At 35.0% G+C, this 6,853-nt stretch overlaps 1 long non-coding RNA gene across 1 annotated transcript; it reads right to left on the reverse strand.

Moving 5' to 3' along the window:
* Window positions 1-1,016: 1,016 nt before the first annotated feature.
* LOC107821504 (uncharacterized) lies at window positions 1,017-3,985 on the reverse strand. Its single transcript, XR_001656153.2, has 3 exons — window positions 3,808-3,985; window positions 2,536-2,712; window positions 1,017-1,304 (listed from the first exon to the last, which is right to left on the reverse strand). It is a non-coding gene; the product is annotated as an uncharacterized LOC107821504 (long non-coding RNA).
* Between the last annotated feature and the right edge of the window lie 2,868 nt (window positions 3,986-6,853).

Genomic DNA, 6,853 nt, shown 5'->3' on the forward strand with positions numbered 1-6,853 from the left:
AATTTATGCTTTGTGATGAAAAACCATGTGTTCCATACAACAATTTACATGTCCTAATTGTCAAATTGCTACTTCAAATTATATGAATCTATACAAGCATGAAGACAAATTATGAAATCGGATTTGTATTTTTTGTTTATCTCTAGATAAATGCCGACCAGCTATTTTATATTCTTAAACCGAAAACATATTGTTTATTGGAATTACAAACGCTTGTTATTCAATAAAATAAATAAACTTGTGTGTTATTCATAAAATATAAAGAAAATTTAATTAATATTTTAATTTCATTTTAGAAAGAAGAAACAAACACCATGTAGAAAAAATTCAAGCCTTATCAAACCCAATGGAAACTACATAATAATATTAATATTAACTAAACAAAGAATTTAGAAGAAAGAGAGAGTAACAAAGAAAATGAAAAAAAGACCAAGTTTGGGGTGTTTCAAGGTATTTTAGTTTAACAAAACATAAGGTGTCACAACGTAAAATAACGACGTACCTACAAAAATTCAAGAACCATTTATTTCGAAAGCAATATTTGAAAAACTTTCTTCAAATTTTATTAAGATAGCAGTATGTATTAAGAGTGCCTTGAGCCATAGAACCATGTTTATATCCATAACTTGGAGAGAATAGTTGATAGTAATATACTATAAGAAAAAAAGGACTTTAGCGAGAAAAAATTCGGTTGCTAAAAGTCCAATTTCAATCGTCATTGATCATTTACGACCGGAAAAATTACGGTCGTCACCGGTCGTTAAAAGTTCCGACGTTAAAAGTACATGACCGGATTGGAATCCGGTCGTTAAAAACTTTTTAACGACGGCAACAAATCCAGTCGTTATTCCTCCTTTTAGCGACTGAATTTCCTTTCGCTAATTGTCATTTCTTGGTCGCCAAAACATCAATAACGGCAACAAACTCAGCCTTTATAAGTGCTTCTAGCGACCAAATTTTTTTTCGTTAATTGTATAAATAACGGCAGCTAATATTGACATATCCACACACATATCCAAACACATTCAAAAAAGTCAGTACTCATATAAACATCATAGTTGATTACAAAGGATTAGAGTATCACATTACCAAAAACTATACCAATTCAAATTGTATGACATTATTTTTTTCAACTCTTAAATGAGAGAAAATAGAACTATAGCATATACAAACAACATCTTTAAAAAATCCCTCGCAAAACAAAGTGGGTTCCTCTTGCACTTCAACTTGTTCTTTAATATTTTTCATCAGTTTCAACTCGCTCTACACTATCTTCAAGAAAGCCATATCTTCAAATTCTTGATCTGATAAAATGAAAAGTGTATGTTACTGCATTACATCAGCAATTAGGAAAAAAGATTAAAAACTTGATGCATCAATTGCTTGTGGAAGTTTTGACATTTCATGAAACTTTAATCATGCAGAAACACACAAGAATGCAGAGTATTGTGCAGAAATGCAGAATGATGCGTAGAAATGCAGAATGCTGTGTAGAGATGAAGAACGCTTTACAAAAATGCAGAAAACTGTGCAAAAATACAAAATACGAAAATGATGTCCAGAATTCAATAACACTGTAGAAATGACGAATGCTATCTACAAATGCAGAACGTTGTCTAGAAAGGCAGAACGCTGCCTAGAACTGCGGTAATACTAGAAATACAATTCCAAGTTTGTTAAAAATCTTACAATTCCAAGTTTGTTAAAAATCTATCTTAATTTTTTCATGTTCACATCATTGTAGTATATACAATATCTAAAGTGGGGTAGAGGAGAAAAAGATAAAGATAAGCCTAATGTTCATGAGATCTATATGAAGATTACATACAATGTAATTACAAATATTAATCATAGGTGGAGGTTGACTTGAGTCTCACATAAGTAGGGCTATCCTTCTCAATTTCACTTGAGTGAATTAGGAATTACCATTGATAATCTACCACAAATGAAATTTACTTTAGGAAGAAAAAACTTCAGTAGTAAGAGTATGGAAGCTTTTTCTCTTTTGGGGAACCATATCTCACAGATAAGATATCAATGACAAAATTCTTTCCCTTTCTTTTTGCTGAGAATGGTAACATTTGGACAAAATTCTTTCCCTTTGTACCATAAGATCCTCTTCCATTCCTTTTTTTAGCTTATAATATTTGTAGTTCTGAGATTGACTGGAGTTGGAATCTAATTTATAAATTTAGAATGGAGTAACCATGTAAAGTTAATAGGAGTAATATTAAATGGAAGATTAACAAAGATATGATCATGGACCTAAATAGTCAGAGATAGGAAAGAAATAGTCGAGTGCAAGTGATAAAGGGACAACTTATAGTTGGAAATCTTAATATAATATCACTTCATGCATGTCATTAATAGGAAAAGCTACAGAAAAAAGACTTCAAATGTAACCCATGGATAAGGATTCATGTTAGTATCTTTCACTTTGGATTGCTAATTTAAAAAGCCTATCAACTATACCTAATATAATGCAAGCATTTAATATTCTTGAACTAATAGTGAAACAGAAGAGAAATGACATACTTGAAATGGTATTTATCCTCACAAACAACAATCACGAAGTAATAATGGTGAACCAATGTCTGCATGAACAACAACTACTACCTCCTGGGATTGCTGAGCATCGACTTCAAAGAAATTCAAGCAACTTGTGCTTCTAGGGAATGTCGAGCAACTTCTGCCTTCTTCACCTTCTCTTTCCTGATATGAGTTGATTGTAAGACTCAATTCAAATAAATTGTTGAACAAGTGAAGCAATAAAAGAACAAAAAATAAACAATCATCTCCAAGAACTCACCAACAAAAAAATAATAATTTCCTTTTAAGGAGAGAAAAAGAAAACATATTGAGAGAGGTAGAATAAAAGTGTTGTTATACCGAATTATTATTCTGAGATTTTTATCAATAAGTAAGACATGAAGATGTGATTTACTTCATATATACAAGTGCACAATTCTAGAGGAGGTAATTTATTGCCAGGGAAGTATTGTGAAACATGTAACTGCTTTACTTGTTGCTTGTTACTCGAAACATGTGATATTCAATTGATATATTTATTGCAAGCTGTATCAACAGAAACTAATGTTCTTATTATGCGTTTAGCAAGTTAAAAAAATAAGATGCTAAAAGATCACGTCTTTAAGAAAATCTTAGATATAGTCCCTTCCTACTTAAACCAATATCATTCTTTTCCTTGAGGATCTTCAACAGAGTAAGCAATGTCCAAGAAACATTAAGCACCATTAATATACTCTTTGCTATACCTAGTTAAATCCATCCAACACTTGGACATATCATCTTGAAGTAAAGACAAGAACTTTATAGAATTGTAAAGTCCCATGTATTTCAGTTCATCCAACTAGTGATAATTCTTTAAAAAACCATTATGTCTTCATGGTTATATCTTTAGCCATAACTGCAACGAAAAGCACATAGATAAAGAGCAATATATAGAAAAATCATACAAGACAAGAAAAAAGAGATTACAACTTCCTATATTTGTACCTATTTCTCCCTTCACCTCATGTACCAAATGAAGATCCATACTTAGGTCAACAAAACAACAAAAATTGCAGAAAATTACAACTCTGGGCAGGTTTAATCCAGCATAACTAGACTATGATAAAAGATAGTATTGGGAAACATTATATTTTAAGAAGTAATCCAAAATACTTGATAAACACAAAGAAAAGAAGACCAATACCATCAAACCGAGAGACCATTGGACAATGAAAAGAATACCCAATTCCACTCAATAGTTACAACAGCAGGTTTAGCGATTTGGCATAAACTTACGTTGATGAGAAGGAAATTCTTAGGCGAGCAGTCGATGTTAACGGAGGAGACGGGCAGTATTTTTACTTCGAAGAAGTGTACTCCAAGATGGGCAACCGGAGGAGACGGTGGTGGTGACCAGTTTTCTTCATTCTTCCGATTGAAACAAGCGTTTTTTTATCCAAGCTTAAGGGTTTTTTTTGGGGGGGGGGGGAGTTGTAGGGTTGGGTTTGGGCGAAAAAAAGAGGGAAAAAGTTTGCACATGTTTTTATTTAATAAATTACTTTTTAACAACTAGATATTATTCTTTTAAGGATAGAATATGTTTCCGTGATAATGTTGAAATTAAAAATTTACTTAAGTTTCATGTCCTTTCGTTAAGAAATGGTCGTTAAAAGTCAAGTTTCTTGTAGTATTCTTTGTTAAATTTTCAAATCCATGTTTGGGATTAGGTTTTAGATAATCTCATATTCTCATACAATAATATGTAAAATGTAGATCATTTTAATTTTCATAATGAAAGCGCACAAAATAAACAGGGAAAGAAATTTTCAATCAAGCCAAAATTAAAGGCGCTAAATACTGAAGTGTTTGATTTAATAAGTTTTCAAAAATATTTCTGAAAATTTAAGAAGAAAAAAAAAAGCGAAATTCTTAAAACAGCTATAGCCTATAATGTATAACACCTGGAACCATAATTAAAAAGTCACCAGCTTAATTTATCCACAAAACATACAAAATGAAGGTGAACTTATTACTTCATGTAAATTTATGCTACCATTTTCTCAACTTTCATTATTAGCCATCTCCGAAAACCAGCAGCCCAAAACTCAGCCCCTCATAAAGGGGTGAACAAAAAGGTCTTATTCTGCATCGAACTTATGCTAGCGTTTGGACATAGATTTGGTTGAAAATTGAAAAAATAATTTTTGAAATTTTGTTGAAAAATAATTTTTAGAAGTTGAAGCGGTGTTTGGATATGCATTTTATTTTAAAAAAATAAACTTGAAATTTTGTGCGTGGAAGAAATATTTTTACCCAAAAACTGCTCTAAACTAGTTTTTGGGTACTTAAAAAAAAATTAAAATTTTTTTTGATTTCTGGAAGGAATAAAAGGTGATATATATATATATATATATATATATATATATATATATATATGTGTGTGTGTGTGTGTGTGTCACATTAAAATTTCTTAATTTATATTTTACTAGTTTTGTGTCATCATCAACTAAAATTCAATGAAGCCAATGGAAAAGAAAATCTTCAAAAATATCATTCATATCAAGGGCGAAGGTGTACCGCAAAACCCATCGAGTACAATTAACTAACCTAGCTCTCTGAAAATCTTCTTCCTTTGGACACCCGTTTCAGTATGCTAATAAGCTGATTTTTGAGTATTTAGGTATATTAACAAATGGGACTTAGTAAGCAATTTTGGTTTTGATTCAAGGTAGTCGTATGCGTACATACTACTCTCCCCATATCCCACTTTTACTATTATACTTAGATTATTATTATTGTTGTTGTGTTCAAGAAAGTTCTATGGATGTATGCCCTCAAAGTTCTATAAATGCACAATCGAAAAATTGGGATATTTATGGGATAAAAATACATTTTGTGGTTCTACCCTCCTATCTTATAGAAAATCCTGAACCGATCTTACTTAGGTAACTTATGCCCTATGATATTTAAGCTCTCCTCAGTCCTCCTTGATGCTTGCCTCAAGATTTTCCTCGAAACTCGCCCAAAGAATACCTTTTGAGAACACTAATTTAAGGTAACTGTAAACACCTTTCAGTTCCAAAACTAAACCGTTTCTCTCTCCACGCTCCCTCTCCCAGCCAGCTCTAACGTTCACCTGCCAACGATCCCTCATCTCCACCGCCGCCCAGTTGCCGGCGAGTCACAGGTAAGTCCCCCCCCCCCCCCTCTCCCTCTCTCTTTCTTTTCTTCCCTTTTCCCCCTACTCCCAACCCTAATAGGGGCGACATATTCGGTGACCGTTGCCCGCCAGCGGCCCCTTTTTCGGGGACTACAGCAGCCCATTTTTCCCTTTCTTTTCTTCTTCTTCTTACTTGCGTGTAATCCTCCCCCCCTCCCCCCCCAACACATACACACTTTTTTTCTTCTCCCCCTTTTCTCTTCTTTCCTCTCCGTTTTCCTTTCTTCGCTACTGTTGGTGTTGTACTGCTGCCCACCGGCGACATCTTTTCTGGTGACTGCAATAGCCTTGCCCCCTTGTTCCCTTTCTTTCCTTCTTCTTCTTACCTGCGTGTAACCCCTCCCCCCTTAGGTGACTTATGCCCCACGATATTTAAGCTCTCATCAGTCCTCCTTGATGCTTGCCTTAAGATTTCCCTCGAAACTCGCCCAAAGAATACCTTTTGAGAACACTAATTTAAGGTAACTGTAAACACCTTTCAGTTCCAAACTAAACCGTTCTCTCTCCACGCTCCCTCTCCCAGTCAGCTCTAATGGTCACTTGTACGATTGGCAACCGGCGACCACCAGAAATGCTGGTGCCCCCCCCCCCCCTCCAATCTCTCCCTCTCTCTTTCTTTTCTTCTCTTTTCCCTCTACTCCCAACCCTAACATGGGCCGGTGACCGTTGCCCGCCAGTGACCCCTTTTTCGGGGACTACAACAGCCTATTTTTCCCTTTCTTTTCTTCTTCTTATTACTTGCGTGTAATCCCCCCCCCCCCACACACACACTCTTTTTTTCTTCTCCCCCCTTTTCTCTTCTTTCCTCTCCCTTTTCCCTTCTTCGCTACTGTTGATGTTGTACTGCTGTCCGCCGGCGACATCTTTTCTGGTGACTGCAATAGCCTTGCCCCCTTGTTCCCTTTCTTTCCTTCTTCTTCTTACCTGCGTGTAACCCCTCCCCCCTTAGGTGACTTATGCCCCACGATATTTAAGCTCTCATCAGTCCTCCTTGATGCTTGCCTTAAGTTGCTACTGCTATGGCTTCACCAGTAGTAGTGGTGACAGCCTCCCCTCATTTTTGGTGCCATGGTGTTTTGTGTGTATTGCATGTAAAAGTCAGTGGCTATTGGCAACGAGGGG

Source organism: Nicotiana tabacum, chromosome 15 (genome assembly GCF_000715075.1).
Source record: "Nicotiana tabacum cultivar K326 chromosome 15, ASM71507v2, whole genome shotgun sequence".
Classification (NCBI taxonomy): domain Eukaryota; kingdom Viridiplantae; phylum Streptophyta; class Magnoliopsida; order Solanales; family Solanaceae; genus Nicotiana; species Nicotiana tabacum.